General features: G+C 37.9%; 1 protein-coding gene across 1 annotated transcript in view; it reads left to right on the top strand.

The window, feature by feature from the left end:
- The window catches only part of LRRC4C (leucine rich repeat containing 4C), a 1,251,478-nt gene that overhangs the window by 1,033,094 nt on the left and 194,366 nt on the right, over nucleotides 1–24,018 (top strand). The window contains exon 6 of the mRNA XM_066363087.1: nucleotides 10,459–10,555. The gene's annotated coding sequence lies outside the window, so the exon portion shown is untranslated. The remainder of the gene's footprint in view (nucleotides 1–10,458; nucleotides 10,556–24,018) is intronic.

Below are 24,018 nucleotides of genomic sequence, written 5' to 3' on the forward strand. Positions count from 1 at the left end.
AGAGTCAAAAATTATAGTGAAGCTTCATAGCTTCTGATGAATATCATCTTTTTAATGATGACAGATAAAGATAGAAGCCCTTTTCTTGATCATGCATTTTCTATGAGGGAACAGCCAGGCTCAACAAATCTGAAATAAATCTGAGACACTGAGACTTCCCATTCTGATATTCCTATTTATGCATAGAAAAGTGGCCTCCCTCTGAGAACAAGGCATGTCCCATGACTGCAAAGGGCATGTGCACTCTACAAAGTAGTCTCTGTCAAATGTCTTCTTATGGGAAACAGCAACTTTCCGCATAGATCCATGGGGAAATCCACACATTGCTTAGAGGCACCCCTAGGCAGTAAAACTGACCCTCAGCTTTCCAACACAGACCTTCTCTAGCAGCTCTAATCAGCATTCAAGGTTTCCCAACAGTTGCTTCAAACCTAGTAGTCAGTCTGTGTTCTATTTTCACTTCCAATCTCAAACAAATCCTATTGGAATTTCTTCCAAAATAAATCTCCAAGTCTATTCACATTTCTCGTATGCATCTCTACTATTAGTTCAGAACTTTTATTACTCTTGCCCAACTTCTGCAATATTTCTCAGCTTTCCTCCTTGCACTCAATCTTACCCTTACAATCAATTTTCTACACATTTGTTAATAACATCTCAAAAATACAAAATAGGCTGACCAGCCAATAGCGCAGTGGATAGAGCATTGGACTGGGACATGGAGGACCCAGTTTCAAAACCCCTGGGTCACCGGCTTGAGTGCAGGTTCATCTGGTTTGAGCAAGGCTCACCAACTTGAGCCCAAGGTCTCTGGCTTGAGCAAGGGGTCACTCGGTCTGCTGTAAACCCCCCCCCCCAGTCAAGGCACATATGAGAAAGCAATCAATGAACAACTAAGAAGCTGCAACAAACAATTGATAATTTCCCTCTCTCTCTCTTCCTGTCTGTCGGTCCCTATTTGTCCCTCTCTTTGTCTCTTTCTGTCTCTGTCACCAAAGAAAAAAAAATACAAAACAGATCAGTGGCACTCCCTTTTTATATCTGAGAACAGTCCTATTACCCTGAGAATTAAATCTAAAAACGTTATCAGAAGCTACAAGTTCCTTTTTTTTTGGTTCTTTCTTACCTCTCCAAGTTCAACTTCTAACACTCTCTTTCTTATTACAGTCAAGATTCAACAGTTTCCTGTTTATTCATGGGACATGTTAACTGTTGCAAATTGACCTAAACTGTCTGATGCTGCATAATGTATAATTATGAGACTTTTTTTTAGATTATAACAGGCAAAGCAGTCTGAGCTGGGTTAAGTGTTCCTTATACCCTCAGTGCTCTACAATAGTAAAGCAAAGTCACTGACCTAACTGTCAAACACACAGGATTATTAGATAAACATGCTTGCATTAGTGTAAGTACAATATACTTTTAACAACAACCTGTTCTAAAAATGCAACGAAGTTACATCCTTTGTTGTTTGAGGTGCTCTGCATGCCACCTTTCAACAGATAACATTCTAGAGACAAAATAGTATGCCTTTATGGTTGGATCAGCCAATAGTGTTCTTCTAACTCCTGGCAGGACAGAGAACCTTTAAGGATCAAGCAACAGGTGTCCTCCAGACCTAAGGATATAAGATTTATGCTTCACCAGATTCTTTAACTGTATTAATGTAAATGTAAGGAGTATTTTAAAAATATATAGGTCACTAAACATATTTTAAATACCTGTAATTTTTTTTCATAAGGCCCACTTCTATTGTTTATAATGCCAAGTATCAAGACATTTATTTGTTAATAAATTCAGTTTACTAATTTTTAATAATTGTGATCCTTAGCTAATCATATGGTCTTGATCAAGAGGTTAAAAAAAAAGAAGTGTTGGACCTGACCAGGTGGTAGCGCAGTGGATAGAGCAATGGACTGGGATGTGAAGGACCCAGGTTTGAAACTCTGAGGTTGTCAGCCTGAGCATGGGCTCATCTGGTTTGAATGCAGGCTCACCAGCTTGATGGCTGGCTTGAGCTTGGGCTCATATACATGACTCCATTGTCGCTGCTTGAGCCCAAAGGTCGCTGGTTTAAAGCTCAAGATCGCTGGCTTGAGCCCAAAGTCACTAGCTTGATCAAGGAGTCACTCACTCTGCTGTAGACCCACATCAAGGCACATTTGAGAAAGCAATCAATGAACAGCTAAGGTGCCACAACAAAGACTTGATGCTTCTTACTTCTTCCCCTTCCTGTCTGTCTGTCCCTCTCTGTCTCTGTCACAAAAAAATAAAAATAAAAAAGTTTTGGTAGGTATCTCTGCACAGTAAATTTTCTTGTGTAATCCTAGCAGATGACTTCTGCATTTTGATTTTTTGATTGAGGCAAGTGATCCCCTCTTTCCTATAGTCAAAGCTCTAGTAGTTGAAACTCACATAATATCACACTGTGGGTATTATATAGGGTAGAGTAGTATCAGTAAGTAGAAAACATTATAGCATTATTTCAAGAATTTTGCACTTGTTGCTGGCTCTTTATAGGAAAATAGTCTGAACGCCCTTTTTGAAACTCTCTACATGTCTACCTCTCTCATTCTTCAGACCAGAACCCAAGTCTTATCCTTTTAGAGAGGCCTTCCCTGACCAAGATATCTAAGAAAAAGTCATAGTAAGGTAGAGTCAGAATAGTAACCACAACTATAATAATTGCCAATAATTTTGAGCCTTTTTATGTGACAAGTAGGAGGCTAATCACTGTACATGTGTTAGCTCATGCAATTCTCATAAGTCTATGAAGTAGATGTCTATTTTCATTGTACAGATGAGAGAATTGAAGCAGTTCTTGCCAGCATAACATCATGAGCAAGTGGCAGAGTTGGGATTTGAATCTAGTGAGTCCAAGTTTAACCTCTTTACAGATAAAGAAATTCTGACTAACCCAACAATAATTGCTATCACATCACCCTGTTAATTTTTCAATTGTTTTTGCCATTATCTTGAATTCTTTTTATTTATTTAGTTTTTCTTCCTCATCTCTCACCAAAATGTAGATTTCTTGAGGGCAGGGACCATGCCTTCTGGTTCATCATTCTATCATAGAATCTCATCATTTCTCAGGCACATAATTGGTATTCAATAAATTGACTTTTTTGCAAAAATAAATGAGGGTGATAAAACACAGGTATAGTGTTACTGATTCTATCTCTCTAATTGACCCATATTACCCCGTGGTCAAAAAAAGCCATGAAGCCTGGAATTTCTGAGTATTTCAGACATTCTCTACCATCTGTATCTTGCATTTGTTAGAATATGAACTCCATCAAGGATTCACTAGGGCCTATTTTGACATCCGACAATGTTATGGGACTGACTGTCATTTTCCATCTATTTATCACAATATTGGCAGAGTGATGATTCTTTATAGACATATATATATATGAAAGCATTTATTTGAAGTTTAACATGAAATCATACAAGTAAAATTTGTATGAACACAAACCCACATTGTACCATAACACAGACAGTAAAAGACAAAATAAAAACAAAGAAAACAAATGAGCAGCTACATAAAGTAAGATACAATTGTGACTTGTATACTAGAAAGTCTTTTACAAAAGAGTCATCTTTGTTTTGTTTTTTTTGTTGTTGTTGTTGTTTTTTGTATTTTTCCGAAGTTGGAAGTGAGGAGGCAGTCAGACAGACTCCCGCATGCGCCCTCCTGGGATCCACCTGGCACACCCACCAGGGGGCGATGCTCTGCCTATCGGGGCATTGCTCTGTTGCAACCAGAGCCATTCTAGTGCCTGAGGCAGAGGCCACAGAGCCATACCCAGCGCCTGGGCCAACCTTGCTCCAATGGAGCCCTGGCTGCGGGAGGGGAAGAGAGAGAAGAAAGAGAGGGGGAGGAATGGAGAAGCAGATGGGCGCCTCTCCTGTGTGCCCTAGCTAGGAAATGAACCTGGGACTCCTGCACTCCAGGCCGACACTCTACCACTGAGCCAACCGGCCAGTGCCCAAAATAATCATCTTATAGCAATAGAAGACCAATCTAATGGCATCCTGCAAGATGGGTTACTTTAGCAACCTCCTCCTATTCTCTCCAATGTCCTCCTCTGGTATGGATGATAATGGTTTTGATGATTGCCACCCCTTCGAGAGGCCTTGTCGTAAGTGCTCTGTTGGCCACTGTAGCCTGCATTTCCCTGTCCATATTGTATTGATAGCTCCCATAGTTATATCCAGTATAATCAGAGCTGCATAGCCAGGATAGTTTTGATCACCACAAAGGCACTATTGTAATTTTCATACCCTTGGTCATAATAGTTATTAAATCCTTGGTTCCAGTTTTGGCCGTCACCTCGGCCACAACCCTAGTACTACCTCATCCACCAGGTGCAATACCTCTTCCTCCTTTTTGTTATTGCTGTTGCTGGCTATCTACCCCTTGGGTTGGGCAACTTTGATTTCACACTTCATAGAACTGATTTGAAATCTGCTTTCAAGCAATTTCTTTACTGACTCCTCATCTGTAGGTGGTACAACAAAAATCTCTTCTTTCATTTGTTTTTGTATCCATGGGAAAGTCAATGGTATCAAACTCTTCAAAGTCTCCAAAATATTCTAATTTGTTCTTTGGAAGGATCTGGACTCAATCTACCCACAAAAACATGTTTTGGAGGGGTTCCTTGCCTTTCAAAGCTTTGTACCTTTTGGGGTCTATCAAATGCTAATGAGGGTATAAAACAATAAGAACACTTATTGTAGTAGAAATGTGAAATGATACAGCTACTTTGGAAGACATTTTTGTGGTATTATACAGCACTAAACATACTTATTATATTTTCCAGCAATGGCATTTCTGGTATTGGCCCAAAAAAGTTAAAAACGTGTTCACATAAAAATATGCACATAGATATTTATTGCAGCTTTATTCATAATTGCCAAAAGTTAGAGGTAACTAAGATGTCTTTTGGGGGGGGGTTGGTTGGGTTTTTTGTGGCAGAGACAGAGAGAGAGTGTCAGAGAGAGGGACAGATAGGGACAGACAGACAGGAAGGAAGAGAGATGAGAAACATCAATTCTTCGTTGCGGTTCCTTAGTTGTTCATTGATTGATTTCTCAAAGATGTCTTTCAGTGGATGAGTGAATAAATAAACTATAGTATATCAAGACAATGGAATATTAGTGTTAAAAAGAAATGAGCTATCAAGACATGAAAAGACATGCCAGGAACCTTAAATGTAGATGACTAAGTAAAAGAAGCCAATATAGAATTTGGATTCTATGAAATTTGGAATAAAATATAACTACATATATGGCAGTGGTCCCCAACCTTTTTTGGGCCATGGACCGGTTTAATGTCAGAAAATATTTTCACAGACCTGCCTTTAGGGTGGGATGGATAAATGTATCACATGACCGAGACAAGCATCAAGAGTGAGTCTTAGATGTATGCAACAGAGGGAATCTGGTCATTTTTTAAAAATAAAACATCGTTCAGACTTAAATAAAATGAAAATAATGTAAGTTATTTATTCTTTCTTTGCGGACCAGTACTAAATGGCCCATGGACCGGTACCAGTCCAAGGCGCGGGGGTTGGGGACCACTGCTATGTGGCATCTTGGAAATGGTAAAACTAAGAAAGCAATACAGAGATTAGTGGTTATAAGGTCTTAAAGGTGATGGAGGTATGAGGAGGTTGGGTGCAGAGAATTTTAAGACAGTGAAACTATTTTGTTTGATACTACAATAGTAGTTATGTCTTTTTACATTAGTCAGAACTAATTGACTGTACAATACAACACTAAGAACAAACTCTAGTGTAGACTATAACTTTGGGTGATAATGGTGTATCCATATAGGTTCATTAGTTGTGAAAAATGTACCACAGTGGTGTGGGATATCCAAAATAGGGAGAAGTTTTGCATGTGTAAGGAAAGGAGGTATATGGGAACTAAATGTCCTTTCCATATTGTTGTGAATCTGAAATGTCTGTATCAAATTAGGTTTATTAAAATGAACAAAGAAAAATACATCAAAACCTCTGTATCTGCATTTGTTTAAGAATAGTGTACAAACTTGTTGGCATGGTATATGAGATTCTTATAAACTTGTTCCTACCTAACCATGAATAGCATCTTGTTACACTCAGACTTCTTTGTATACATCTGTAGATACACACACACACACACACACACACACACACACACACACACAACCTTACTCCACCCCTCACACTTTAATCATTTAGAACTTTTCATTCATTGAAGAAAAGATGTGTCTGTCTTATTTATTGGCTTTCTTCTCTGATGGGGAGATTGCTCTTTTTTTATTGACTTATGTCTACTTGTCTTTCAATCCTTATTTCTTTAGAAAGCTATTGTTGATTCACCTCCAATCTTATTCAAGTGCCTCTGATCACATCCAGTGTATACCTTCTTTCATCATGAAACATACCATCTAATTTTATAGTTGTTTATATATATGACTGTATTCTTCAGTGGCCTAGGAAATCCTTAATGTAGAATCTGTGTAGTTTTAGCACAGTTCTGTGTCCAAAGCTGGTACCCTGGAAATATCTGTTGGCTATGCTAAGTGAAATAAGCCAGTCAGAGATAAACCAACACCATATGATTTATCTCATATGTGAAATCTAATCAACAAAATGAACTAATAAGCAAAATAGAGACAGACACATAGAGAGCAGGTTAACAGCTGTTGTGGGGAGATGAGAGGGGTTGAGCAAAAAAGGACATAAAAAGAGAAAAAAAACTTCATAAACATGGACAAGAGTGTGGTGATTCCCGAGGAGGGGGCTGAAAGGGGATATGAGGGAATGAATGGTGATGGATGGAGACATAACTTGGGGTGGTAATCACACAAGATGAGTTGTGGAATTGTGCACCTGAAACCTTTATAATTTTGTTAACTAGTGTCACCCCAATAGATTCAATAAAAAGGGGAAAAAAGATTAACAGGGAAAAATGGAGTAAGAGCTCATCCTACAGCATTCCCAAGCCTGACAACCATCTATGGCACACTGCCTTTCAGGGACAGTGTGTGCAGTTGCTGGAAGTATTTTACGTCTTTGGTGGACAGAGCCAACTTCATTCCCTGGTGAGGTCAATATGGCACCATTCACCAGCCTGAAAAGCCGCTGGCACTAGAAACACATAAATCCTGAAAGCTGTTTATGAGACTGAGAAGGTGAGTCAATAGACTCTGTTCCAAGTTGGCAAGGCAGGACATAGTCCTAAACATCTAAAGCTCTATAATTCACATTGAGCTTCTCATTAACTTAAATGTTAATGTAAATTTAAAACATGTTGTATTGATCTGGAACTACTTTTGTATGCATATTACACAACTGAGCTCCCTAACAACAGAATTTAAATGGGCATTCATTCTTTCACATCAAATTATGATTAAGAAAAAAGTGAAACTTTCTCTCTCTTTGTCATTTAAAATCATTGGTTTGAGTTACAAGGTCAGGCTATGGGAAGCTACAAGAACCTCTGCTTCGCAGCCCTACTGAATTGGATAGAACTGAGCAGAAAGATCAATTTCTGAATGTACTCTATCATGGGATTGCACAAGTAATTTCACATTTGTGTCTAGATTAGTGTCTTTCCCATTTCACTGATGGGAAACCTACAGTCTTCATGACCTTCCTGGTGATCTCAGTCTATTTTGTAGTTTCAGCCAGAATCTCCTTTCACTGGGATTCCTATTTCCATAATTAAAAGGAAAATGCAGGACCCTATCAGGTAGCTCAGTTGGTTGTGGGTTGGATCGGAGGTCAGGGCACGTGTAAGAGTAAACCAGTGGAGGATAAAAAAGAGTAAACCAGTTTGTGTGTGGATGGGTGGAACAGGAAGTCGATGTTTCTCTCTTTCTCTCTCTTTAAAATCAATATTTTTTTTAAAAAAGATTAAAAACAAAACACAATTTTCAAAAGCTATCTCATTATATGAGGCTCACATGAAAGAAATTACGGTGATGATAGTAATGACAATGAGGATGATACCCGGAAATTTCTATATTTGCTTACCCGCTCTGTGCCCAGCCCTGATGCAAAGGCTTTTTTCAGAAGTTCTCACTTAATCCCCAGGGCAGCACAGAGGGGGTGTCGCTCTCATTATCCTGTTTCACAGACTAGGAAACGATCCCCTGGAGAGATAAAGCCACCTTCCTAAAGTTCTTTAATCAGAAAGTAATGTTGCTGACCCTGGCACTTAAGACGGTCTGACTCCAAGGACTTTTTCATAAACCACTGTGCTCTCTGGGTCTAAAACCACCCCATGTGACTGACATGTGCAAGCTTAGAGGAGTCCATTTCTTTCTGAAGACATGCGCGTAAACCTGCACGTGAGGATTCAATGCTACTCCTGAGAAGCTGGTTGGATGGAGGGAATCCGGAAACCGGTTTCTAGTTCGCAAACACCTTTTGTCTTATTTCCTTTCCCTACACACTGTAAGAGTTGAACTAATCGATTACCGAGGCCTCTTTCAGCCTCACAGTCTATGAATCTGTATAATAATATGATTCACTTTGTTCCGATCGACAATCCTTCTGCCCGGTTTTTCTCTTCACAACCACCCGCCACAGAGCTTGTCCACCCGAAGCCTCTGCCCCTGCCGCAGCCCACCTCGCTCAGTCCTCACGAAGTCGGCATCCTGCTAGCTACACTTGTCCGTGAAACATGCTAAATACCAGGAAAAAAACTCAGGCGAGAAAGTGAAAAAAAGAAAAAAGAAAAAGAAAAGCAGCATTTTGTTTCCCCTGAACATAAAAAAAAAAAAAAAAAAAAAAAAAAAAAATGTCCTGGAGAGACATCTAACATATCTGAAGAGCCTTCATATACCGAAGGGTGAATATTATCCAATGCTTTCAGAAGCTCTGATAAGTCTAAGTCCAAGAGAACTCATTGAAATTGAACGTGCACTGGGGCAAGGTGGAGCCAATAAACTTGGTAGTGCCTGATCTACACCACAGCAGGAAGCGGCGTGGGCTCTGACACCACGCACACCTGCTAACTGCCGTGTGTTCCCTTTTCCTGGACAATTGATTCATGCCTTAGTTTGTTCACCTATGAAAAGGCAATCATGGTTCAAAATTCTCATAGGGCAATTATGAGGCTTAAAAATAATGTAAAGAGTTTATTCCAGTGTTAAAATATAGTACAGGATTAACTTTGTTTCCATTATTCTAACAACAACAACAATCTTGTATGTTTTAAAATTATTTTTCTGAGTCATTATTTCAGCAGTCTATTCTCAGTTTTTGTTATTGCTTTTGAAAGACAATTACATATGAAACAACAATTCATTATGACTATTTCACCCAGAAATATTACCTCTCCATGGCAAGTAACTGAGAGGAATAAAAAAAATAGTCATGATGTAATGCCGAATTGGAGCATATATTTTATAAGCTTGCCTACAATCTTCCCGGTTCTTTCAGAATTCCAGTTTCTTCCCCTCCACATCAGGAGAGCAGGAGAGTAGTAGCTGAACACTGGTCGTCAGCCCACAAAGGATTATGCATCCTGTGCTTTAAAAATCAAATTCTACTCAGCTTCATGTGATACCCAATTGATTTTTTCAAATCAATAGATCAACCTGAAATTGATTGATTATGGTAACTTTAGTGTAATTTACCAGCAAGTAACTAGTTGCTCATCAGAAGTCAAGCCAGAACTTGGGTTCATATACAAATTTATTTTAAAAATTGGACTTTCTCTCAATACGAGAGTTCTGTTACCACAAATTCTTCTTGACCATTCTACCTAAATCAGACCACAGAAGTACAATTATCACAGAATTTGGAAGTTGGAAGGGGCCTCAGAAGCAAATTTGTACAAAACACTTCATTTTATTTGTGCAGAGATTAAGATTCAGTGAGATTTATGAACTGAATCCAGGCCTAAATCTCAGTCCAGTGCCTGTATTTACTTATTTTCATTTTGATCTATCCAATTGAGAAATCTGGACATTACAATGTATAATTTCTGTGTGTTTTTTTAAATATCCATTAGGGTGGAAAAAAACTGATTATTAGGATTGAAACAAAGTGATTCTTATCTGTATTTTTATTATTTTGAGCTCTTGACAAAAGAAAGAGGTGAGAGCAAAAAAAATCTATTAAATATATATGCAAAAAGTTATTTGTAGATAAAAAGTTTCTCCAATGAAATATGACACATTTCAATAATACAGTGAAATAAACATTGACAAAAAAGTAGCAAATCTAGAGATCAATGAACTGTGTTAAACTGTGTATGTATGTCTATATGTATACTTTTATATAGATGTCAATGTGTTAATCTATATTAGAAAGATGAATATTACAATATTGCATTATTTCAAATCACTAACTTCTACTAGGGGAATGTGGCAGGCAGGAAACTCTAACCCCAATTTGTTTTTGTTTGTACAGTCTGACTTAAAAATATGATCTTTGGCTTGTCTTACTCCAGGTATAAAAGAAGCATCACCTTCAGAAATCCAGAAGACTTCTTTAACTTCTGTGGGTATCCTCAGGAAGATATGACCAATGGGAGAAATTGTGATGAGGTAAGTTCTGAGTACCACTACTCTGTTTTGGGGGGACTTCCATTCTAGCTGCTAAAGCTCCGAAAATAAAAGTGAGGTTTAATAAGTCAAAACAACAGACAAATGGAGAGCCAGATACCGCCTTTATTAATGATTCATTAATATCTGAGAATACTGTTTCAGTGTGTAGCAAACATTTGAATTCTTGACATTCAATTCCAGCATTAGAGAGATTTACCTACCCAGTCTCAGGAAGTGCTGGACCACTGCCGGCATCCCTGACACAGCCGTCTGCCCTGTAACATTTCCAGTGTGGAGTAGCAGGCTCGAATGTATCTTGAAACACCAGCCCTCAAGATGATGGTGAAGGGAATGGGTTAAACTACATCTGACAAAGTCTTGCTCCCAAGTTTAGCAATAAAATAAATATCTCTAATGATCTAGGAGAGGAGAGAGTAAAGGAGAAGAAAAATAAAAGGGGGGTCAGTCTAAGAGAGACAATATAAGGAGTGCCCTTCACATGGAAAAAAAAGAAAATAAAAATAGGGAATGAGCATTCTTTCCTGAAACCACTGAAGAATAGGAGTGACCTGTCAACAAGAAGGGCTCTTTAGAGGTTGCATCAGGATTTCCTTAACCTAGTAGCACACTAATAGATTCCTCCTGGGGGATGGAGGGAGTCACAGTACTGTAATTTCTCCCGGTGTAAGCCACGAGCCAGATACTGGGAAGAATTTTTGCCCGCTGCTTGTTACAAGTTATGCATTTTCAGAGTCACAGTGACCATGTTGGTATTGTCACAGAGCAGATGACTATATGTATTTGCTGTTTTTAAAAAGCCATTAGATACAGTAATTTTTAACTTTCAGGCATGCTATTAATTTACTCTGTAAAGAGGTTGTAGAGGGAATAATTTAGCTATCCCTAAAGTCAGCTTAGCTAACTTTACTCAGTGTACTTGTCTCAATTGAGATTTGTAATTGTAATTTAATAAATCATTGATGTCACTTATTAAAAGTACAGAATAAAGAATCATGAGCTTGGAGGAAAGTAAAATAATAAACTTGGTACCAAACTATAAACCAACTCAGGCTTCTATAGATGGAACTTGGTAGAAGAACCCACTTAATATTTTCAACTGACTGACGCCTCTAGAATAAATGAAACTTCCCTATTCCTTTCACTATTGTGTTTCATCATATAAAATTTGAGATCAGGGAAGGAGAAAAACTGATTTATTTTAGTCATTAGACTTGGTCAAATTTTGGCGATTTGCCCTCCCTTGGTTATATTGAAGTAGCAAAGAAAAAATATAATGGATTGAAAAATTTTGTATTCTATGATGAAAAGGTAATCATCTGCATTTGCCACTACACCACGGATATGTACCATGGGGAAGAATTAATCATCAGCAATAAGATAGATCTGTCATCAGAAAGGAGGGTGTCTGTATTTCATTTTATTCAATACTCACTACCTTGTCACTTATATGATTTATCACCTACTAACATCTAGTAATCCACAAAAATGTGAGGATTACTGTGTTAATTAGAAAGTTCATTATTAGCATAGGTCTCTTGAATATACCCTTAAAGAACGTCAAGGGACTACTAAATTGATCAACTTTTTAACACTCAAAACTTGAACTTTTGCAAGCTATTAAGTTAACTTGAAAGTATGATTAAATCTGTACAAGTCATGATTGCAACTTGTGTTCACTTTGAAAAAGGAATATTCCTTGTCTCTACACTTCTACTTTGCCTGGAGTGTACACTTCAGATATTTAAAAGAGGAGCCTGATATCTCCCATCTATTCCTTTAATGTGGAATGAAAACACTTCAGATTTAAAATATTCTTCTAGTTACATTTCATCACAAAAGAGCAGTGCTGTAATCTTGGTAATGAGTGTCTCAAACTACACTTGAACTAATGAAACCATGTAAGAGGAATGGAAAGGAAAATATAGTCCTTAGGAGATGATCTCAGGAAGGAACATATAGAGAGGAAAAGAAAACATTTCAGTGCCTAGAGAGCTATGGAAGGGTTTGGGAGTTAGGACGTATGATCACAAAGTGGGGAACTTGCTTGGCATGTCTGCTGTTGTCAGTGAGGTATGAATTGGAGAGATATGGAACAACTGTTTTCATCTCTAGAATTTGGAGCCATGGTTTTCTTCTGCAAAAATGCCAGACTAGATACCCAGCTATATAATTAGATTCTGGAGAAAGTAAAACCAACTCAGTAAATACAAATCAACTAGTTCCTGGACTGACTGGTCAGTTAGCTCAGTGGTAGAGCATTGACCAGGTATATGGATATCCTGGGTTCGATTATCAGTTAGGACACTCAGGAAAAGTGACCATCTGCTTCTCCACCCCTCCCTCCCCTCTCTCTCTTCTCTTGCCACCATGGCTCAATTGCTTAGAGCAAGTTCAGTGGCCTCTGCCTCAAGCACACACAAAAAATGGCTTGGTTGCTGAGCAACAGAGCAATGGTCTGAGATAGGCAGAGCATCACCCCCTAGTGTGCTTGCCAAGTGAATCCTGGTCGAGGTGCATGTGGGAGTCTGTATCTATGCCTCCCCTCCTCTTACTAAAAAAATTTTTTAATAAAATAAATAAATAAATAATTGAAAGAAAAAAAGAAATAAACTAGTCCCCAAAAGAAAAAAAAATTATACTGAAAGAGAGAAGAGGTATACTAAAGAAATAGAAAGACTGGGACTTCCCTGGGAACCCAAATGTAATAATCTTTCATAAAACAGACTTTTAAAGAGGGATAAAGTGGCCCTGGCCGGTTGGCTCAGTGGTAGAGCATCAGCCAGCATTTGGAAGTCTCAGGTTCGATTCCCAGCCAGGACACACAGGAGAAACACCCATCTGCTTCTCCACCCTTCCCCCTCTCCTTCCTCTCTGTCTTTCTCTTCCTCTCTTACAGCCAAGGCTCCATTGGAGCAAAGTTGGTCCAGGCACTGAGGATGGCTCCATGGCCTCTGCCTCAGGCACTAGAATGGCTCCTGCCACAACAGAGCAATGCCCCAGATGGGCAGAGCATCGCCCCCTGGTGGACATGCCAGGTGGATCCCAGTTGGGTGCATGTGGGAGTCTGTCTGACTGCCTCCCCACTTCTAACTTTGGAAAAATACAAAAAATAAATAAAAATAAAGAGTAACAAAGTGGTCTTAGTTCAGTAGGTTTTCCTGTTCCAGGAAGAAATCAATACAAATCCTAATTTAGAACCCCAATTTAAGACCTTAGAACTTCTTCAGATTAAGATCAACCAAAGATGTGCTCAGTGTTGATATGTAATAAATGTTAGTTGAATAATGATTGAATAATTAGATTAGTTATGAATATATGAGTCTGTTTTCTGAAATATACATTTGCCTTTCTATTTCAGAATGAGACAATGACAATTTATCTCTTTTTTCATATACTTAATACCTTTATAATGTCATTTTTTAGAATGTTAGGAAATCAAAATTTAAGAAAAAGTAAATAATATGGGTAACAAGAGAAAGCTAGATCTATCAGGGATAGATCTAGCCTAAAGAATTTACCTTAGAGGGTCAGAGCTGTCTGGTTTCCGGGCACCAAGAAATTACAGCATCATAAAATGAGATCATAAGTGCAAGCATTCTAACTTTGATTTTGTTTTGTGTTTTATAAAGTTTCTAATTATACTTAGAATCAGTTTGTAAAATGAATGGAGATCAGGTTCTATAGGAATTCTGATCTTAGGGGAGATCAGAATTATAACATTCCCTAGATTAACTATCACAGCTCTTCTCCCTCCTGTTGTATATAAGCAATGGAATACAGATTTTTGTCTCCTTTGGAATTGTTATCCTAGTACAAAATGGCTCTATCCATACTTAAATTTCTTCCTGACTTCTTTCTAAAGAGACTGAGGATTTTTGCTGTGTGAAGGATGGTTAAATAAACAGAGAAACAGAATTTAACAAGTAAGGTTCCAAACAACCTTGTCGGGTCTGTGATTCATATATAAAAAGGAGAGATCTACATGGTTAATTTGCAGTGGCTGTTCCTTTATGATTGACATTTTTATTTAGGAACAGTTAGCGTTCCACTTATTTCCAGAAATATATCTATAAATTAGATCCCCCCCAGTGTCTAAAATGAGATAGGTAATTTCAAGTGAAACAATATTATTGCCCCAATCTAAAGAGAACTAAGGGAACATTTGCTATTATTACATCCATGGGAATTTTTTATTAAAAAGAAAAAAAAAAAAATATATATATATATAGCTTTTTCCACTTTGGGTTTTCTCTGAAATGTAGCTATATTGATAGTGACTGAAATAGTTATTATATCTGATTCATAAAGTTCTTGGTAATAGAAAAAAACATGCCCACAATCCCATGACTCAGGCCCTGGTTAACAAATCTTTATACCATAAAGCTGATGTGGCTCTAGTCAGGCACATTCAAGCCCAATGGGATGGCTCCTTCTTGTTCTTTAAATTAAAAATTGAATTAAAAGACTCAGTAGTAGCAAGAGTATAGAGAAAGAGTGGTTTTATAAACTGCTATTGGTAGTGTAACTTGGTGTAACCCTTTGGGAAACCAATATGGTATGTTATCAAAAAACCTTTAAGATGTATCTACCCCTGACCTGACTGTACCTTGTCTAAGATTTATCTTAAAGAAATTGGTAAACAAATAAATAAAGATATATGTATATAAATAATCACTGAAGCATTGTAAACAGTTGAAATATATGACAAATAACCTAAATTCCTGAAAATAAAAGACTTACCATATGACCTATTGGTATAATAAAACCCTGTACAGTCATTGGTAATGATGTTGTTGCTCTGAATGTACACATGTGGAAATATATTTACAACATATTGTTAATTTTAAATACCTGATTATAAGAAATTAGGTAAATGTCATGTCAACAATTTATATATTACATATAGTATGCATTTACATGTATAGAAAATACCTGATTAATGGAATGATGGCTCATTCTTATGTATATCCTGTTTCTTAAAGCAAGAAATAAAAATGTAAGTATATAAATTAAGAGAATAAAATAAATTACAAACAAAAAGTTTTCTCAAGGATAATAAATGACCCTCTATTGCCTTTAAAAGACACACCCATATGCCACCTCTTTATAATTGATACTATTTTCACACCAGAAGGAGGACTTTTAGGGGGTGGGTTTGTGAGCCTACCATGTTTTTCTGGGAATGGGGCTAGGCTGTGACTGCTATGGTTCTAGTTTCTAACAGTGATCATATCTCTTGCCTGTTGTAACAAGTCACAGTACTGACAGGCTAGGTACTCTAACCAACATGATAAAATAAAAGAAAGAAATCTTTGGGGATGGGCCCAAAACTAATATAAATTAAACCAATTGATCATTCATAAATGGGACTAAACAAGAAGAACAGGAGATATAATTCCCAGGGCTAGGGATCAAAAAGAGACATTGGAAATGGTTGAAAGAGAAAGAATAGTATACATGCTGCTCAGCAACAGGGTAAAGCCAAGATTCCTTCCCGTGTGGTAGGTATTTGGGTCTCAGTTAAAGGAATGGATGGTCTCAGAGTGACTAAAATGACAGACTCATGATTCTGCAATCCTGCAAAGTGCAAAAGAAAGGGCTTAGGAAAGGTGCCAAGGTATCGCTTGGGAGCACTGAGCCCATGTATAACTACTATCGAGTCTTTGGAAGCAACCGAATGCTGAAGTCCACGTCCTTCTAGTTAAGCCCCTCTCCTCTTACCCAGATTTTTTTCAAGGCCTATCGGAGACTTTATTATTTTATTTCTTTATTTTTCAATTACATTTGACATTTAATATTATATTAGTTTCAGGCATCTGGCATAGTGTTTAGACATTTATATAACTTATGAATTGATCCTGCATAAGACTTGACCCCACCTAACCCCATACATAGTTATTACAATACTATTGATTATATTTCCTAAGCTGCACTTTATATCACTGTCACTGTTCTGTAACTACCAATCTGTACTTCTCAATCCCTTCACCTTTTCCACCCAGTCCCCCAGCTCCCACTCCCCTCTCTGGCAAACATCAGTCTGTTCTCTGTATCCATGAGTTTGTTTCTGTTTTGTTTGTTCATTTATTTTGTTTTTGTTTTTGTTTTTTGTTTTTTAATTTCAGGTATTGACTTCACCCTTTCTCCTAGAATATTGGAACTACCCCTACACTGCATGGATGGGATGGTTCATGTCCCTGAGGTAAAAAATATGTCCTTGACAGTGAAGGCTAAGGCAAAAGCAGCCTAGTGGCTCTAGGTTCCCTGGAAATTGCTTTTCACATAGTGTTCACTTCAGAGATAAAGACACTGATGGGGAAAGAAGCTAAGTAATTTGTCTGAGGTCATTCAGATAGAAAGGAGGTGGGTAGGGGATTAAAATCTATGTAGTAGGATTGGAATCTTCTTAAGCATTGGCAGCTCTTCTGACTCTGTGTGAAACAGAATAAATACATCAAAATGCTTATTTTTGATGAGTTATTTAAAATAACATCAATAATTTTAAAGGACTGAAATTAGATATAATCCAACCAGAAGCTCACAGAACTGAGAATTTCAATTTTTCATAATTTTTTTAAAGCAAAAGGGGGGAGTAAGTTGAACTTCATTGTTCATCTTTTGTTTCCTTCTTTTGGCCAAGGTTCGTGTCTATGGTAAATAACAAGATATAAATGAATTCCATGGCTTTAAAAGGGAAAGACATCCAAAATAATATATCACCCTCTCGTAGCATCGTACCTGAGCGGGTGAAAAGCTCACCCTAAGTATGTTGTATCTGGCACGTCGTAACCGTTTGGAAAACAGGTGAAATGAAAATTACTCGCTAAGTCTCTGCCGTTTCACAGAGCTTTCAGCTGAGAGTGCTTAAAAATAAAATACCCAAGAAAGCAAAGCTATCTGTGACTCTATTTGTACGCGATCTTCTTTTCTCTCTGTGTAAGATATTCCTTCAAGATTGTCACTGTCTTCACAGAGCACTCGCTCACTCATTTAATACATGTTTACTAAACATGTATACCATACCCCAGAGGTAGGTGTGGCGGGTACTCAGGTGAACAGATGTTCTCTTCTGGGGAAGAAAGCAAGGACACACCCTTGGAGCTCAATATCTGCCTAGTCTATGGTAGAGATGAGAGGGACAGATGCACATTATCATAAAGATATATACGCTTGCCCACATATGTGCATATGCTGTCTTGCCACACTGCAGGAGAGAATTATCAGTCACACTGAAGATATTAACAGAACGTCTGGGTGGCTTCCGCCTCCATGGCAGAAGATTTCATGGATGAGTAGAGTTTTGAAAAGTTTGGGTAAAAGTGACAGAATAAAGTATGGTGGCACAGAATATAGAGACACTTCTTTGTTTTAGCAGAGACAATGACAAAGGATCTGAGGAGTTCTCAGTTACATTAAGGAATATAATCTGAATTAGAAATCAGATCAGTTGGTGTTTTGTGGAGAATTTACTCTCAGAATTGATTGATGTGTATATTTTTCAGAGTATTTCTAAGTAGAATCTAAATAAAATGCAACAAAATACCACCTCTAGATCCTTTCTTTACAACCTACCATCTTTGTATATGAGATAGTATGTAATTGTTGTACTTAATTCTAATAAATAAAAATAAAACAAAATCCTTTTTAAAGCTTTGGTTTTAGATCAAACAGGATTATAACCCCAGCTTTGCTTAATACTGTTTAAACATAGAGCAAAAAAAAAAAAGTTTCTTTTCTTTAAGACATTTATAAAGAAGAATTATTGATTCAAAACATGTAGAAACCTTAGCACACTGTCTAGTGTATAGTACATGCTCATTAAATTTAAGCTAGGTTATTATTAATAATACTTCCTTACTCTTTCATTAAGAAGACTGTAACATGGGAGCCATGCACATACTGGTTGATACACTGTAATATGCAACTGGGTTTTTGCTTCAACAAAATGAGTTTATTGAGATATTACCATATCCTAGAATTTTGCAGCAATCAATGTGGAACAGTGACGAATCGCACAGCGTCCAACCTGCCAGGTTGTCAACATCTATAAGGACTCATTTTCAGCTAAGCACAAGGGCTAGTTGGAGGTCCTGATTTATTCAGAGATCTCTAAAGCATTCTTTGGTCAACAGAAAGTATTTCAAAATGCCTCTAGCACAATGTACTATTGAACCAGTTTTATACTTTATAAATAGATTCCTGTTTAAAAAAAGTACTTGGGCCCTGGCTGGTTGGCTCAGCGGTAGAGCGTCGGCCTGGTGTGCAGGGGACCCGGGTTCGATTCCCGGCCAGGGCACATAGGAGAAGCACCCATTTGCTTCTCCACCCCTCCCTCTTTCCTCTCTGTCTCTCTCTTCCCCTTCCGCAGCCAAGGCTCCATTAGAGCAAAGATGGCCCGGGCGCTGGGGATGTCTCCTTGGCCTCTGCCCCAGGCTCTAGAGTGGCTCTGGTCGTGGCAGAGCTACGCCCCTAGGGGCAGCCCCTGGTGGGTGTGCCGGGTGGATCCCAGTCTGGCGCATGCGGGAGTCTGTCTGACTGTCTCTCCCTGTTTCCAGCTTCAGAAAAAAAAAAAAAAGTACTTTACCTTCATGAACATATGCTCCTTCCAATGGGCTGATGAAGTAAGCCCGAGGCTGTAAGGGAGAAATAGAGGGCTGGGAGATGTTTAGAGAAAACTGTCTTTCAAGGAGTTTAATGACTTGCTCATGCTAACAGGGCTAGTGAGAAAGCAGGAATTTTTTTTTCATTAGTTTGCCTCTGTAGAGAATGAATGAGTCGCTGTTTACCTTGTACCCCAGGCAGGCACAGCCCCAGGAAGAATACGTGTCTCTGTCATAACATTTTTAGCTTCCTTTAAACCACCCTTCCAACCACCCTTTCCCTTCTGCTTCTTCTGCATTGCTGGACAGCTGTTAAGATCATACCTCTGCCCTGTCTTCCTCCTTTGTCTACAGACAAAAATAGTCTATCCCGCAGTGATAACAGAAATAAAATATAATATATCCACACAATGGAATATGATTTGGCAGTAAAAAAGAATGAAATAGTAGTATGTCCTATGACATGGGTGAACCTTCAAAATGTTATGCTCAATAAAAGAAACCAAACACAAAATATCCCATGTGGTATGGTTTCATTTGTAGGAAATGTTGAATATGAACATGATAGGCATATAGTTTTGTATTGACTTGAATACAGAATAGCAAATTTATATAAACAGAAAGTAGATTAGTGATGAACTAAGGGTGAGAATGATGGGGAATGACCACTAATGGGTAGGGTATTTCTTTTTGAGGTGACAGAATATTCTAAAACAAGACTGTGGTTTGCTCACACAACTGTGAATATACTAAAAAGCATTGATTTGTACACTTCAATGAGCAAATTGCATGGTATATGAATGATATCTCTATGAAATTGCGAAAAACAAATGATAAGAATGACAAAAAATTACTTTTTGCATGCGACAGATATTTTGCATGTATTAAATTTGCCTATATTAATTTTGCATATCTATTTAACCCTGAAAACAATCCATTGAAGTTGGTACTAGATTAGCCTAGTGTTTTATATGAGCAAACTGAGAATGAAAGGTTAATATTCCTTTCCTTCCTCTTATGATGATCATTATGATTACATTAGGCCCACCTAAAAATCCAGGCTAATCTCTCCATCACAAAATCTTGAATCATTCACACCTGCAAGGTCCCATTTGCCACACAAAGTAACATATCCACAGGTTCTTGGAATTAGCATGTGGGCATCTTTGTGGGGGCATTATTCAACCTAACATAGCTGCAATGGTATTAAGTGGTAATGTTGAGTCTTTAGTTCTTTTTTTCCAAATAGGAGATCAAAGTTTTTTCTACTTCATCACGACTGTATCATATAACAGTGGCTGTGTATAAGCTTGTCTATATTTCAAGCCCTTAGAGAGCAGAAAATTTCACCTACTATAGCAAATTAATTGGGGGAGATGCTTTTTCTAAGACGACAGACAGAGTTAGGGAAACAGTTCACTTTTCTTTGTAACTGGCAACGTTTCCCATTGGCAGTTGCTTCCTTGGCCTGCCCTCTTGGTGAATAAAGTAATAATGTAGATTATCTTGTCTCTCCCTTGTTTGATAAATTCTGTTTCTAGCAGAAGAATACGGATTCCATCAATAGACAAACCACTTAATAGTTAATAAATGACAACTACTATTCTTTCTCAGCTGTTTCTACATATATAAAGAGAAGCAGAGAACTCAGGCAGTGGCATGAATAATTTAAACAATAAACCTCTATTGGCTCAATTATCTGATTATTTCAGCAAGCATATGGATAGAACTCTAATATTTTATTCTCTAACAATTTTTTTCATTTAACATTCACAGGCATTGCCTTTTAATAAGTCATTTATTTTCTAAATTCAATTTAGCAAACATTTAACAAGCAATTAATATATACCAGAAACTGTGCTCACTTCTATAGTAACTAAAAAGACAGAATGCAAAAGATTCTCATTCTCAAGCTTAGGGGGTGTTTGTTCTCAACACGAGAGGTGATACAATTACACTAATAAGTATACAACATGGCAGAATATAAATGTCATGATTGAAGTACAAAAATTATGGTAAAAGTATTTAGAGGGAGAAATATTAATCAGTTGGGAAGAAACGTGGGAAACTTCTGGTAGGAGAAGTATTCTGGAAGGATGGGGGCAGTATTTGCAAGGAAGAAGATGGGTGGGAGACTGTTGCAGTGGAATTAAGCACAAAATAAGCAGGCAGGGAAACCTAGAACTAGTCTTGGGAGCCACAAGTCCTTTGGTTATGCTGGAGAACACGAACATGAATTAAGGGACTGTTAAACCCAGCATGTAGAAGTATCTAATTTATTCTTCCCTATACTCTATCTAGTAGTTTTCAATATATTTCTGGTGAGGAAATAAGTAAGTATTGTCCAGAGACACTTCACTCTTCAAAATGGAGGTAGAAGGGATACAGGGGGAGGGGAATGGAAGAAGGGATACTGCCATCTAGTGGGTAGAGGTCAGGAATGCTACTAAACATCCAGCAATGCATAGAACATCCCTCCCAAAACAAAGAGATATCTGAGCCCAAATACCAACTGTGCCACAGATAAGAAAACCTGCAATGACATTATGAGGTTGTAATATTATTTTTCTTATATTATAGATGAGGAAAATGGGGGTTTTTGAAGTTATAAACATTGCCTGATATCATTCAATAGTACATGGCAGAGCGGGGTTAGAGAGAGTGAGGAATGTGAATATAATCAATGAGATTCTCTGAAAGTGGATATGTAAATCTTGGGAGTTGTAGCTAAGTGATAATGCATTGCCAAGTGCATAGTACAGTGCCTGACATACAGTAAGCTCTCAGTACATGTTCCTCACTGCTTTGAATGACAGCTGGTGTTTTCAGTGATATATCAGCAGTGAGTGAGGTCCTTTGGGGGAGGTAGAGACCGGGGGCTAAGAGATGAGACTGGGGCAGAGGGTTCAGAGTCTGAGCTATAGTGAAAGCTTGTGCGATATGCAAAAAGGACACGCACCCACCCACCCTACACGTGCGCACGCGCGTGCGCACACACACACACACACACACACACACACACACACACACACACACAACAATGTTACCCACAGAATAACTACAGAGTCTGACAGTGGATGAATGTGTAGGTGTGTCAGGGGCTGTTTTCAAGATGAGTCTGGTTTTGAACATGAGAACATAATTTTTACCTCACTACCAAGAAGTGAAGAGCTGACATGTTAGGACTTATTATATGTATACTTCCTTAAACCAGGCAAACTGATACCCAAAAAGAGAAAGCAATTAGTCCAAGGACACACTATATTTTAAGATTACTTTAGAAATTTAAGAATAAAAGTTTGACCTTTTTAAGGATTCAATAATTAGATGTAGGAAAGATAAGGATAGAATGACATTTTCTTTGATACACTTCCAAAAACAGTTTTTAACATTCGTTTTGTGACATATCTGTACAGATGAAAGTAAGTTTAACCTTTAACCTGGCATGATGGCTGGGTGAGATACCAAGCAGACTTTCTCCAAGAGTGCGGTTCTGTTTTCTTCATCATATTTGCTACATAATAAAGAGATAGGCAAAAAACAAACAAACAAACAAAAGACCTGGCTGGCCAGCTAACAACATGTAGAAGAGAAGAGAGGACCCAAGGTAACTGAAAACTAGGTATAATGTATTTGTTAATAACAGAAAATAACACTAATAATGAGTACTGATTAGATGCCAGCATCTGTGCTATTTCCTGTGCAGTATTTTATTTCAATCCTCATAACTCTGTGTGGAATAGACGTGATCAGTGATAGAGAAGGTCTTTGAGGCTGAGAGAGGTTAAGTGACTTAACTAAGGACACACAGCATGGAGGGAGTGGAACCAATATTCAAACCTCAGGCATTTGACTCAAGTGTCCAACTTTTGTACAATTTATATATGGATGGCTAACAATTCTTTGCTTTTGGTACTTGACAAAATAGAAATAAGACGGGATGTGTAGTCATCCTTTAATTAAGCCCTGCTTAAGGGTGACTACAGAGTAGTTGCTAAAGGAAACAGCCTGTCTCCTTCTCAACTTCCAACTCTGACTTTCTCTCAGTGCTGTAGTTGGCTTCTAAACCCTATGTTCACCCTTTTAGCTCTTCTGTCAAAATTTTGAATTCAGTATCTTCTCTTTGAATTCTGAGTAGAAAAGACAGCCGTGAACAAGAAAGGCCATGTCCCCACACACAGGAGCAGCACATTCTTGCAGGGGTAGAAAACTCTACAAATTAAAAAAAAAAGGTGACATTCAGATAAGTTTTGTGTACAAAATTAAGAAATGATGATGCCATATGCATTGGCTACTTTGGCTGCTTGGAAAAGATGACCTGTCTTAGAAGATCAAAAAGATCAGTGTCTACAAAGAATAGGAAGGAAACACGCTTGGAACAGTTGTCAGCAAGAACCTCTTGTCACATAAAAAGAGTGCCAAAATGTTTGTAGAAGCCAAAGTGCAGGAGCAGGTGATGCAAGATTAGGTTAAATAATGGCTGCAAGGTGACTGATGCCAGAGAAGGTCGGAGTTCGTAAGTCAATATAAAAAATGTTCATGCATTTCTGGTACAAGGAGATGCCTATGGCTGGATCTTATCCTCTTTCTTCCAGGGACTGCCGTTCAAATGGTTAACTCTTTGGGGTAGAAGAAAATAAATACCAACAACAAAAATTTAAAATATTATATATATATATATATATACAGAATTTTGCCTTGATTTTACCAGTTAACATTTCACATGAATAGGAGAGACTAGAGAGCCGTCACTTTCAGTAGCTTCCTGTATCTCTGAAAGGCACATTTTTGACTCTCAGATCAATCAGCAGGGGCCGTTAATCTGCATATTGTGTTACAAGA

This window comes from Saccopteryx leptura, chromosome 1 (assembly GCF_036850995.1).
Source record: "Saccopteryx leptura isolate mSacLep1 chromosome 1, mSacLep1_pri_phased_curated, whole genome shotgun sequence".
Classification (NCBI taxonomy): domain Eukaryota; kingdom Metazoa; phylum Chordata; class Mammalia; order Chiroptera; family Emballonuridae; genus Saccopteryx; species Saccopteryx leptura.